General features: G+C 50.5%; 1 protein-coding gene and 1 non-coding gene across 8 annotated transcripts in view; both read left to right on the forward strand.

Moving 5' to 3' along the window:
* The window catches only part of ZNF618 (zinc finger protein 618), a 146,038-nt gene that overhangs the window by 12,903 nt on the left and 119,914 nt on the right, over positions 1–13,221 (forward strand). The gene's annotated exons all lie outside the window — the stretch shown is intronic.
* On the forward strand, positions 12,580–12,742 carry LOC128942208 (U1 spliceosomal RNA). Its single transcript, XR_008483596.1, has one exon. It is a non-coding gene; the product is annotated as a U1 spliceosomal RNA (small nuclear RNA).

Genomic DNA, 13,221 nt, shown 5'->3' on the forward strand with positions numbered 1-13,221 from the left:
GAATCTGGCAGATTTCTGCTGCTTGTGTGTTTGATTATTAATTTTTTTTCTTCAGTGACCTGTTTCTCCAGATTTTTTTCTGGATTGACTTTTTTATGGCTTAAAGTGTAGCTTCCTTGAGTTTATATTCTCCTAATTTGGATTTCTTTCTGAGGGCAACTTTTTATTTCTAATGGCCTTTTCCACTCTGCTGTTAAAGTATGATTTTTGTTTAACAAACCCCCTTTGGAAGGTGATTATCATCTCCAAGTTTTCCACCTCACCTGCAAGGCCTTTTAGCTGCTCCATTAACACTCTTAACAAATTTTCCTGTTTGTAGAATCACAGAATGGTTCCTCCTGTGAGGAAAAGCTGAGAGAATTGTGATTGTTCAGCCTGGAAAAGAGAAGGCTTTGAGGTGACCTCGCTGTGGGAGCCTGCAAGAAACATGGAGAGAGATTCTTCACAAGGGATGGAGGGACAGGACCCAGGGAATGGCTCCCACTGCCAGAGGGCAGGGCTGGGTGGGATATTGGGAATTGGGAATTGTTCCCTGGCAGGGTGGGCAGGCCCTGGCACAGGGTGCCCAGAGCAGCTGTGGCTGCCCCTGGATCCCTGGCAGTGCCCAAGGCCAGGCTGGGCAGGGCTGGGAGCACCTGGGACAGTGGGAGGTGTCCCTGCCATGGCAGGGGTGGCACTGGATGGGCTTTAAGGTCCTTCCCAACTCAATCTAGCCTGGGATTCCCTGATGTGCCGTGTGTAGGGACAGAAGTGCTGTGTGTGGGACCTTGAGCACCATTTTTGCATCAAACTGCCTTTCACATTTGCAAGTCTCTATGGAATTGTCTGAATTCTGCTCTGACTGAAATTGTGTTTCCTGCCTTGGCAGAGAGCTGCAGCCTCTCTGGTGTTCCTTGGCATTTTGAGCATCCCTCTGTGCTCTGCTTTTCTGGGATGGGCTCCCAGTCCATCAGGGTTCTCTGCTATCTTCTGTCATAATAACCTTGCTTCATTTCTTGGGCTGCACTTTGCTTCTCTGTCAACACAGCTCCATCATTCCCGTGTAATTTGGATCTGGATTGCAATGCCTTGAGTCTTCTGTCTCCTACCTGAAATTTTATGAAGCTCTTCAGGGATACTGAACATTTATGACCTCATCAATAGAAAATGCTTCACTTACACTGGATGTTCCTGTAGCTTTGATTTTCTCAGGCTTTAGTTTAAATAGGTTTTATATGCTGGCATCTGTTTTCACTTTGGTTTTGATGGTGTCTGGCTTACTCAGAGGGGCTCCCTTTGGCTCAGGCCCTCCTCAGCTCCCACCCTGCAGCCTGGTCACAGGTGGGATTTCACAGGAAGGTCCTGAGTTTCACTTTTTGGGACTCTGCTGTCCTCTGTGCCATTTGCAGGCATTTTTAGCAAAGTGTGGTCATTGCCCCATAGTCTGGGCTTAAAATTGGTCTCCATGTAGGGTGCAGCTGGTGTGGGGCAGGACCTGAGCCCCCTCCCCTGCCTCCCCTCCCTCCCTTGCAGCCTGAGCTCCTGTGAGCAGGGTAGAAATAAAACAGAATAAAAGGAAAAAAAAAGGAATATTAAGAGGAAGAGATGACAGTTATCCTTGAGTTAGAAGTTATCAAGTGCAGAAAATGGATAAAGGAAGTTAAAAACACAAGGGAAAAAAAATCTGTGACTGTCAGTGCAAGGAACAGTAAGAAAGTATTTGTATTAGGAACAAAAGAAATTCTAATAATGGTTTGTGTAGACTTATCACGGCTGAGGAGAGGTAAAATGCATAATAAAGCAGAAAAACTAGACATGTTTAATAAATATTGCTGTTCCCTATTTGTAAGGAGGAGGAATGATCCACTCTCAGCCCATGTGCACAGGGGCTGAGCAGGGCAGGGCTTTCCCCCTGCTCCTTGGGGTGAAGTTCCCTGGGCGCTCCTTGGGCTCCTGGAGGATTTGGATATTGAGATATTGGGCTCCTGTAGGATTTGGATACAGTGAGGATATTGCACAGGATTTTTGGTGGTGCTGCTGTTGTGCTGCCTTGGCCTGGCCAGGGTGGGCAGGGAGCACAGGGGAGGAGCTGGTGGCACTGTCAGCCTGGGTTTGTTCTCCAGCAGAAGGGATGGAGGAAGTGTGTCCTGAGCAGGCCAAAGGGCTGGTTTTGTATCATTCCCCAAAAAACTGGTGTGAAGCAGGCTGCAAACAGGGTCAGGCATGGCCACAGGCATTGACAGTGGTGGTGAGGAAGAGAGGAAGGAGGGACTGCAGCTGCCCACAGGGATTTGGGTCATGGAGTTGTCTCCATCGAGTGAATTTTGATTTGGATCTTGGGATTGGGCACCTGGAGGGATGGGGCTGCATCTGCTTTGGTGTGGGGAGAGCAGAGAGGAGCAGAGGTGCCAAACCAGGCTGTGGGGTGGGAAAGGGGCAATTGCTGCAGGGTGAGCAGTGGCACTGAGTGTGGGAGTGGGGGATGCCAGCCATGGTGTGCAGAGTGAGGGAGCCGTGTGTGAACAGCTCCTGTGCTTTAATACAGCATCCCCATTTTCAGCTCCCTCATTTCCTTCAGAGATGTTGAAAAGTTGGAGAAGACACAGAACATGTGAGTGGAGTGAAGCAGTTTGAGGAGTCAAAAAAAATGCTCCTTAGTGTTTGTTGTGAAACATTTGGGGACGTGCACTATATTTTGGGAAACTCTCTGCCAAAAAAAAACTCACTCATTGATTTTTATCTTCATGGAGCCAGTTCTCCGTGGGTTTAAAAAGCAGAAAATTAAAAAAGCAGGTAGCAGAGCCCTTGGTTTTAGCAAAGTGCATAGCAAGAAACAATACCTGGAAGCAGGATCCAAACACTGAGATGACAAAATGAAGACGCAAAAAACGTTTCTAAAAGTAGGAGGTGGAAATGTTGAGCAGCAGGGCAGATTGGCTGTCAGAACAAGCTGCCAAGGGGAGCTGTGGGTGCAGCATGCTGGTGCTGGTGCTTGTTCTCTGTCTGTGGAATAGGGCTCTGAGCAGTGAGCCAGGGCAGAGCTGTGCTGTGGTGTATAGAATGGCCATTCTGTGCCTCACAAAAGATCCCACTTTCTGCCTCTGCCTTGGTGTCCTGTTTCCCAGTGTCTGAAAGCAGATGGTTGGGGAAGGATTGTAAGGAACAGAGGAAATATTGAGTCAGCTTCCCTTTAATTTACTCTCTAGGTTCCACCAAATGTACCCTAAATTATTCTCACTTCCAAACCCTACAGGATGCTCCAAACCCTCCAGACCATCACCCACACACTGGTGCAGGCCCTTGCATGAAGTCAAAGTATTTCCAGGTGGCTTTTTTCCCCCTAGAAGAGATATAACTAAAGAAATTCGTATGTAATCTCCTGTAACATTGAGCACAAAAGGATATTTGTTTACTTTTTGAGGCAGGAAATGATAATGAATAAGGTAGTTAGGGAACACATGGGGCTCAGTCATTAAACAATCTGCTTTATATTCCTAATGCAAAAGCAATGGGCTGAGAGCAGAGAGAAGAGTGCTTAGAGCAATATAGAAGAATATAGATTTTTATGGAAGCACTTGTGGTCTAGAGGAGACTCCATTCCCTCTCCCAAGAGAAAACCTGTTGTTGAAAAGAGAACCTATTGTAGAAAAGCTCTTGTAGACAAAATGGGAGATATTTACAAACTGCTGCAGAGATCAGAGAGGAAATTTCCCCTGGTTGACTCTGAAATCAGGCAAAAAAAGCAGCAACTGAGCTGAGGTGGCTGAGTGAAGATGTAAACAGTATTAGGAGCAGTAAGCAGTAGGCTTTTAAAAAGTATAAACAGTCTGGTAAGGAGGAGGATAGGAAGATCTATTAAAATAAGCAGAAGGCAGTTAAAAGGATAATTAGGAAGGCAAAAAGAAGTAGAGAAGATCTAATTGCTAAGAATATTTTGACTTCAAAGAGTTCTTTAGATATATTCAGAGCAGACAGAAGCTAGCAGAGGAAACTTGTCCATTGAAGAGATGCCAGGGATTGGAGCAGGAGATGTGAGAAGAGTGTTTGTGAATGAGCTGTGGGGTGCCCCTGGCTGGGGCTGTGCCCACAGGGGGTGCCTGGCACACCCGTGTCAGACCCAGCTTGTGTCCTGTGCTGGGAGCCCTGATCAGCACAGGGAGCTGCAGAACCCTTGAGCACCTTCACCTTGTGGGGATGCTGTTTTTAAACAAAGTCTTGAGGTCTTTGGCTGCACAGCTAAAAACCTGTGAATGTGGGGGTGACCCTGTGCATAGCCAGGCCTGAAGATTTCTCTGAGGACCTTCATGACTGTCAGGTTGGAGAAGACCTCTCAGTTGAAGGTACCTTTTCCAGAAGAAGATCATTGACCAGTCACCACGTTTTCAACCAGAGCAGAGCGCTGAGTGCCATGTCCAGTCATTTCTTGAGCACCTCCAGGGATGGGGACTCTACCACTTGCCTGGGCTGCCTGTCCCTGTGCTTGACCACTCTTCCCCTGAGGGCATTCGTCCTGATGTCCATCCTGAGCCCCCCTGACCCAGCCTGAGGCCGTTCCCTCTGCTCCTGTCCCTGTTCCCTGGAGCACAGCCTGAACCCCCCTGGGCTGTCCCCTCCTGTCAGGAGCTGAGCAGAGCCACAAGGGCCCCCTGAGCCTCCTTTGCTCCAGGCTGAGCCCCTTCCCAGCTCCCTCAGCCTCTCCTGGGGCTCCAGCCCCTTCCCCAACTCTGTTCCCTTCCAGCCCCTCAGCGTCCTTCTTGATGTGAGGAACCCAGAACAGGACACAGAACTCGTGCTGTGGCCTCACGAGTGCAGAACACAGAGGGACAAATCCCTCTCTATGTTCAGCAGGCACTAAATCAGAAGGAAAGATAATGCCACAACTGAAATACATTCTGGCTGGAAGTTCATGAGTCTTGTGCATAAAAACCTGGGGACAATTTATGCAGTTTCTTGCTAAGCTCACCCGATTTAGATTTTCCTGCTTTGATCAGAGTTGCTTTTCTCAGCAAGCTGCCCTTGTGGAGAGCTGGAGTGTTAGGGACTCCTTTGTATATGTAATTAAAAGCAGTCTTGTATCTTGATATCCCACTGTGGTTAATGTTTCCTTTAGAAAAATGGGTTGATTTTAACAGGCTGGGAAAACTGGGGATTCTTCTGGTGGCTGATGCAGGGGCAGATGGGCTCCTCTCCACCTGCTTACCCTGGTTTAGAGGGGAGGATCAGCAATGCCAGGAGATCTTGTTTGGTTCTGGATTTTGTGTTTGTAAGGTTGGATTCTGTGTGTTCCCACACCAGATCAGCTGTCACAGCCTGGAGCAGGGAGGTTTCCCCAGCAGTGGGCACTTCCTCCTGGTTCCACCAACGCCTCGTCGCTGTCTGCTCACAGACACTTCTGGAGCTTGGATCCCTCCCTATGCTTCACCCAGCCGCCACCACAGTGTGGATTTCAACAAGTTTGGGAGGGAATGAGCAGTGACCCAGGGGCTGCAGTGTGGCTGTGCAGGGGGGAGCTGTGGTTGCACGGGCAGTGCCTTGCCAAGGGCCGGTTCTGTGTCAGCGAGCGCCGCGTGCCTGGTGTCACATCCTCACTGCATGCTGGAATTCGCCTGCTGGGAATGCCACCAGAGCCATTGTTCCTGGATTAGGACTTGTCCCTTGAAGCATCACACCAGTTGCACAGAGCGTTGCAGACCCACCGCCCTGCCTGTGTGCTCAGCTGGGGGCTGCCAACTCTATTGGCCTGAATGAGGTGCCCAGCTGTGCCCAGCGTTGGTGCCACTCTGCACAGCCCCACAGGCCATGTCCTTATCTCAGGGAGGGCCTCCTGGTTGTTCTTGCACAGCCCTTCCTTTCTTTGCAGGCACTGAGGTAGCACATCCCTTCCTTGGCATAAAAGAGATTGTAGGGTGGGAGAGCAGGAGCCCCTGTATTCACACCTTGGGGCTCAGGTGGAAGCACCAGACCTGGTTAGCTTGGTTCCATGATGGCAGCAGGATGGTCTTTGAGCTGGTAGTGCAGAAATGTCTTAATTATTGAATACTTAAGTTTTCTCTTTTTCAAATGGGATTTGAGAGGTTTCATACTAAATGTTATTAGCCCACATAAGGAGTTACAGTCGTAGGAGTGAAAAAGCTCCTTGTGTAGAGAAAGAGCTTGGGAGTGATATTGGGCAAGTTCCAACAGGTCCAGGTGGATGTTCTTCCATGTGCCCATGCTGTTTTAATATTCAACCTCCTTATTTTCACCTGCATTAAGTGCTAATGAGAGCAGGGTGTCTGTGGGACTGAATGGGAAATAGCAAGATGAGCACAACCCGTCTGTTGTGCTCTGCTTTCCTCTTCCCTCAAATCTGATATCCTCCAACTTTGTATCTCATCCAACCAAATTATGATCAGAGGAAAATGGTAATTTGATTCAAGGGGAGAAAAGTTTAATTAAAGTCCAAAACCAGTGTGTGGGAGATATTTGTGCAGAAGTTGCATAGATCTTGAGAAGCTTTTGTCCATCAGCAAATTTAACTGGCAGCAAAAGAAGTTTCATCTTGTACTGGAAAAGAAAAAGAGGTTTATGGAGTCCTGGAGCCACCAGCCCAGAGAAAGAGGAGATAAAAACAGGAAATCCTGGTGGAGGGAAGGCTTTGCTGGTGAGATGTTACTGCACTGAGCTGTGCTGGAGCTGCTCTCAAATCCCAGCTTCTCTGCCCCCCATGCTGTGGTTGGGTGGCATCAGCTCGAATGTCAGTGAAGGGGGAAGGAAAGGGGTGGCTGAATGGTGTCTCTTAATGAGCCTTTGGGAGCATGGCAGGTGGGAATGGGATGCAGGACACTGTTGGGACTCGCTGCACTCAGGAGCCCTTGCTCTGGGACGTCGTGTCCCTGGAGCTCAGGTCCTGGCAGAGAGGTAGTTGTGTAGACCTGCTGCCTGTAGGAGCAGTGGTGGATGAAACCAAGATGTTCCCTAAGGTGGCCTCCATGAATTGTGTCACTCCTCTGGTTTGTTGGAGAGAGATTTTCCAACAGTCCTGTCCTTCAGATTTAGTTTGTGGTGTTGCTGGTTTTGATTTGTCTCAGTTGCAGGATTTGTAGTGAAACGTTATTTTCAAAAATAAATTCTGTCCTTTGAACTTTGAAAAATTAATCCTTTTTCTTCACTTTTTTCTTCACTTCCTTGAAAGGATCATTTGGAGTCTTTAAAGGCTGAGTAATGCAATTTTCAGTAAAATTCTCCCTCCAGTGAGCCTTCACTGGCTGACCTGGTTGCATCAACTCTGATGAAGCAAGCGCAGGAGCCACACCTGCACTCAGGTGCGCTGCTGGACGTGATGTGTGTGGAGTGTAACCACAGCCAGCGCCGTGCTGGGCCTGGCAGGGAGCACTGACAACCACCAGCAGCTGCTGCATCCCCCGAGATCCTCCTGCCATGCTCCTGGCCCGCTCTTGTGTCTCTTGGCACCCAGGGCAGCGCCGTGGCTTTGGCCGGCGCTGCCGCCTCGCTCCCCGCTTGGCCGCGCTGCAGATGTGGTGTCAGACTGCAGCCCCAGCCCAGAGACTCCTTGGCTTGTTGTACCTCTGTGGCTGCTGCTGCCTGCACGTTCAGAGGCATCCAGGATTTCCTTTAAAAATAGCTCTGTGCTTTTTATGAGGAGGATTTTCCGAGCGCAGGCTGGAGGCAGAGCAGCACGTTACAGTGTCGGGTTTGCCGGCGGCGTTACTGAATAACTGGAGGTGTGAACTCCCTCAGCCCTCGTTTGTTGGATGTTAACGACACTGAGAGTCATCCTGGGGAAGGGAGGAGTGGGTGGCAAGCAGAGCCTGAGAGATGGGAAAGGGAGCCTGGCCAACACGCTGTTGCCAAAAGACCAAAGTGCTGGTCCTCTGCCTTCTGTCTGTGGTCATCTGCTGCCGATCTCATGGGCTCGTGTTAGCTGGAGCCTTCTGGGGGTTGATTTATGTCCCTAACCTTGGAAAAGAACATGAAAAAAGTAAAAAAAAAGCAAGGCTTTGTGCCAGGTTGGTGAGTAACTTGACTTGTGGAGGGGAGCAGTGAGTGGGGAGCAGGAAACAGAAAGAGGAGCTGGATGGCTGTGAGGAGGAAGGCAGCACACGGTGCCATCAGACCGCTGCAGCCACTCAGGAGCTCACCTCTCTTGTGGTGTAAGGGGATGGGGGCTGTGGCACTAAAACCAGAGCACTGGAGTTCAGCAGTGGTGTGGATGTGAAGGGAGAAGTTCCCTTCAGCAGCTCTCCCTGCAGTGTGGTCAGCAGCTCACGGGGACGTGGTTGAACTGCAGTGGGTTTGCTGTGACCTGGGTGGGGATGTGGCTGCAGCATCAGCTCCGTTCAGGGCTCAGCTCAGCTCCCCTCATGCTTTAAGGCATGGTGTTATTCCAGCTCAGCACCAAATCTGGAGCTGTCATCCATCTGTGCTCACTCTGGGGTCTGGCTTGGGCTTTGTCTCATGCCTTGATAGCAGTGGCACTTTGGCTTGTGTGGCATCAGCTCTTCAGCACTGCTGGCTGAGGTCAGCCCTGGTGGAGCTGGGCACTGTGAGTCACAGTGTCTAGCCTGGTTATGAGTAGTTGAAGAATAACCATTCCCAGGGTTGGCAGAGCCAGGGACAGGAGCAGGAGCTGGGTTTGAGCCCTGGAGCAGAGCCATGCCCCCACTGCCATGCCCTGCCTCCACTGGGCTGGGACCAGACCCCCACACCAGCTCCCACCGTGGCTCTGAGCCCTGGAACAAAAACACCCCTGAGCAGTGCTCTCACCCTTCCAGCTGCTGCCAGGCCTCCCCTGCATTTTTATCTCTATAACTGTATTTAATGCCTGAAGACTTAGGGAGCTTCTGCCTTGCAGCTGGAGCCATGCAGTGGCCATGGGAGCCCTTCCTTTCCAAGAAGCAGGTGGACCTTCCCCTTAGGGTGAAGCCAAATGGAGAATTCTGTTTTAGGACATGCTATATAAAAATACTTGTGTCCCATCTTAGTGCTTCCCCCTGCAGTGTGTGCAGGGCTCTTGTGCCAGTCTGAGCTCCAGGGCAGTCCTGGAAGGCTCCTGAGAAGACACCTGGAAGCCCTCAGGCTCCCTCCCTTAGCCCTTTCCAGCCTTCTGCCCTCTCCAGGGGCCTTGCAGCCCTGCTGCACCCCTTGGATGTTGGCTTTGGGTGATTGTTTGCTCACAGGTGTGGTTCTTGAGCAATTCCCTCAGAGCCTGGCCAGTGTGGCTCACACAGAGCTGTGGGGTCCAGCAGGGGCTCCTGTTGGGCAGCCTGACCCCACAGGCAGGAGGATCCCAGCCCCCCTGTCCTGCAGTGCCAGCAGGAATCCAGAGCTGTGGCATGAGGGGGCACTGATGTCCTGTGGTCTGACCTGTCCTGTCCCAAGGGGCTGGAACAAGGGATGTGCTGGGCAGCTCCCCCTCTCATGCTCCATTTCTTCCAAAATTTGCAGAGCTTTCCAAGGTGCAGCTCACCAGGGGGTAAAAAGGTTTGGTGACAGGAAATTGACCAGCACACCACCTCGGGAAAAAGGGAAAAATCCCAGAATTAGGCAAATGTGCAGCTTCCCTGTGATGCTGTTGTTCTTGATGTGAAACTTCTTGATCAGCAGAGTGACAATGGAGGGCAGCACCTAATTCCACCAGGGACCACAGTCATGTGTGAGCAAACTCTGCTCTGTTTGCTGTGGGGATGGCTGTGAATGAACCAGCTGGGTTTTCTGTTACAGTGAGAATTTATGGCAGTGTGTTCTCAGCCTGGCAGAGTCTGCTCTGCCTTTCCTTCTCCCTGGTCCATGGGACAGGGACTGCTGGCCCTGAGCACTGGATGTGGAGGTAAAGGACCTTTGGCCTCCTTGAATTCTTAAATAAAGCACACTCAACTTTCATATCTTAGGGGTTTTTCCTCATAAAATGTTGGCGCCCGGAGTTACATGTGGCTGCTCCATTGCTATTATGTCTGATGGTTTATCGACACAATTTGGGCAATTTAAATTTCCATGAGGAGTTTACCCTGTTGCTGGGATTCTTTGGAGCTCAACTGAAAAATACGTAAGTTGATATTAGTGGCTTAAAGTGCTACTGTGTAAAGATTGCTTTTTTGAAAGTTAAATAATTTTTAAAAAAATTAAATAATAAAAAAAGTTAAATAAACAATATGAATATTTAAGAAAACACATTTGGTACCTCTGTCCCCTATTTCCCAAGTTACCTTAAGCTTCTGCCTGAAATGCCCCTGCCATGGGCTTCCCTGCCTCTGCCCCAGTCCTGGCACAAATCTTGGCACCACATCTGGTGCTGCTGGAGTGAAGGAGTAGTGAAATGAAACTTGGTGGATTTCCATTCCTTCCTCACTGCTCCCAGAGTAGTTTTGGGACAGGATGGCCAAGCCTGCAGGCTGTGGTAGGGATAGGTTCATGGCACAATTGTGGTTTCTGCTTATTTTGCCTTTTTAAACAATTCCTTCCCTTCCCTTTCTTCTCCTGCTGGTAACTTGCACTGAGCTGATGTTTTCCCTGCATGTAAAGGGCAGCTGAGATCAGGTTCAACCCCTTCCTGACACAGAGCATGGATCTATTGGATCTTTTTTATAATTCTACTCTGATTTGAGTGGTTTGCTTGATTTTAGTGGTTTCTGCACATCTCCCCCTGCAGAGCTGTGAGAGGCTCCTTGGGAGGGGTTGCACCCCAGCCCCTCCTCAGAGCATCAGCACAGGGGATCCTCACCCATTTCAGCTTTGCTTTCTCTGGGAGGATTTGTTCAGTCCCAGCTGCTTTTGGCAGGTTTTTACTGCTCAGTTTATCCAAGTCCCTCTGAAGCTCGGCTGTGTTGCAGAGATCTGTGGTGATGTTCTCATGGTTGATGTGTGTGGGTGTGAGGGGGCAGAGCAGGGATGAGCCAGGGATGAGCCCCAAAGAGCCCCAGATCATCACTGCCCAGGGAGCTCTGGAGCCTGCTTTAGTTCTGCCAAGGAGAGGTTTGGCTCCCAGCCCCTGGAGATGGCCAAGTGTGTGTGGGAAGGAAGCGTTTCACACCTTTTAATGCAGTAATTGAAATGCCTTTGGGGGGCTGAGGTGTCCATGCACAGTGTCAGGGCACAGCTCGGTGCCCACTGCGTGCCCCATGCCCCTGCCAGCTGGGAGAGCACCAGCTCTGTGCCTGTCCAGGGTGCTGCTGGAGCTCCTGCTGCTCCTGCAGCCCTGGCTGGGTCAGGGAAGGTCAGCTGAGGAGTTGGAGCCTGTCCCATCACTGAGCTCTTGGTTCTGGGCTGGCCATGACCAGGTCAGGCAGCACGTGTGGCTGCACATGCTGGCAGGTACTTCAGCAGCTAAAGCAGGACATTATTGTGACAGTGGTCACAGGGGTTTTCAGGTGAAGCAAGAGATGAGAATGTTGACTTTATGATTAGAAGGCTTGATTTATTATTTTATGATATATATATTACATTATAACTATACTAAAAGAAATAGAAAAGTTCTCAGAAGGCTAGCTATGCTAAGGATAGAATAGCAAGAATGATAACAAAGGAGCTTTCTCAGACTGAGATAGCTCAGTCCTTGATTGGCCATTAATTATACACATCCAAGATGGGCCAATCACAGGTGCACCTGTTGCATGCCACAGCAGCAGATAACAATTATTTACATTTCTTGCTGAAACTTCTCAGCCTCAGCAGGAAAATCTTAAAGAAAAGATTTTCACAAAAAGATGTCTGCGACACATTACAGGTCCTCCTGAGTGACAAGAGTGTGAGAAGCTCTGAGAAAGCCTGCATTAAAGCATTTTTGGGGACATTACAGGTCCTGTTGCAGTGACAAGGGTCTGAGAAACCCCCTGCCTGTATTTGCTCCTGCACACACAGCAAGCTGGAGCTGGCTTTCCCAGCTGGCCACCTGCTTTGAGGTGAGGATCCTGTATGATCCCATCAGGCCTGGGGGAACCTGGTGAGATTCTCTCTGGACAAAAGGACCAGCAGCTTGTTGAACACAGTGTGGGGCCTGGAGTTCTTATTTGGATTTTTTAATAAGTGTTTCTGTCTGGGCAAGCAGGAGGTGGTGTTGGTGTCCTGCTACCTGAGCACCCTTCCATGGGTTTCCTGCTTGGCTGTTTCCACTTTTGGCATCACTTGAGGGATTTTGAGCTGTGTCTCCGATAGGGTGGGGAATGCAAGCTGCCTTTGGCTGCTGCCTTAGCTGCTGGAGCCATGCAGAGTATGGATGAACATGCCTTTGGAAGCAGCACTGCTGGTGGAGGAACTTCCTTCATTTCATTTGTGCCAAGTCCCCCAGGTCAGCGTTGGTGTTTGCTTGCTGTGTCAGCAGTTGCACTTGGTTTCCCTGGAGCAGTGTGTGTGCTGCTGTGCTCAGGGCAGTGTGACAGGCCCCCTGTGCTGGGTGTGCCTTTGGAAGGCCCTTCTGGAGGGGGACACCGTGTGTGTCATGTAGGGCTGAGCTGGCAGGGTTGGTGCTGGTGCTGTGGGAGCAGGAGGTGCAGATTCTCCTGTGTGAAAGGGGAGGAGTATCCAGAGAGAGAGAGCTCCCCCAGGCCATCAAACTGCTCCCCCAGAAACCCATGGGCCTCCTCCCTGCTGGGGGAAGGCAGCCCCATACTTACCTGGCAGGGAGACACCATGATCAGGCAGGTGGGTTTCCCGGGGCCAGGCTCATCCCTGGCACTCTGGGTATGCTGACCCCTGTGATTTCCCCAAATGTGGGAAACTCGACTGCATCATTTGTGCTACTGGGGCACTGTGTTTGTGCTCTCCCCTCCTTCTTTTATGCTCTTCCCAGGGAGGTGGTAGAGTCACCATCTCTGTGTTTAAAAAAAGACATGGCACTTGGTGCTATAGTCTGGTTGAGGTGTTAGGGCATAGGTTGGACTTGATGATCTTAGAGGTCTTTTCCAACCTCCTGATTCTGTGATTCTGTGATCCCTGTGGTGCACCAGCATGGTCCCACTGCAGCCAGGGCTGCTGGCAGCCTCCAGCCCTGCTGGCCCAGGCTGCCTGTGACCCTGCCTGCCCATTAAGCATTAACATCCTTGCCCCCAGCTGTGTGGGTGATGGCTGAGGCTGTGCCCGTGTTCCTGGAGCCTGTGCCTGCTCCTGCACTGCTGTGCTTGTGCTGCTGCTCTTGGGCTCCTGTTTGCCATAGCTGGGGTGCAGCTCATTCCTTTTGTAGCTAATCCACCTCTGGCTGTGCTCTTCTGCTCTCCCACAGTGGGGAAAGGGGCTCTTCTGATCTCAGAC

The sequence above is a fragment of the Melozone crissalis genome, unplaced genomic scaffold (genome assembly GCF_028551555.1).
Source record: "Melozone crissalis strain CALT ecotype California unplaced genomic scaffold, PUWL_Pcris_2 ptg000041l_1, whole genome shotgun sequence".
Taxonomy (NCBI): domain Eukaryota; kingdom Metazoa; phylum Chordata; class Aves; order Passeriformes; family Passerellidae; genus Melozone; species Melozone crissalis.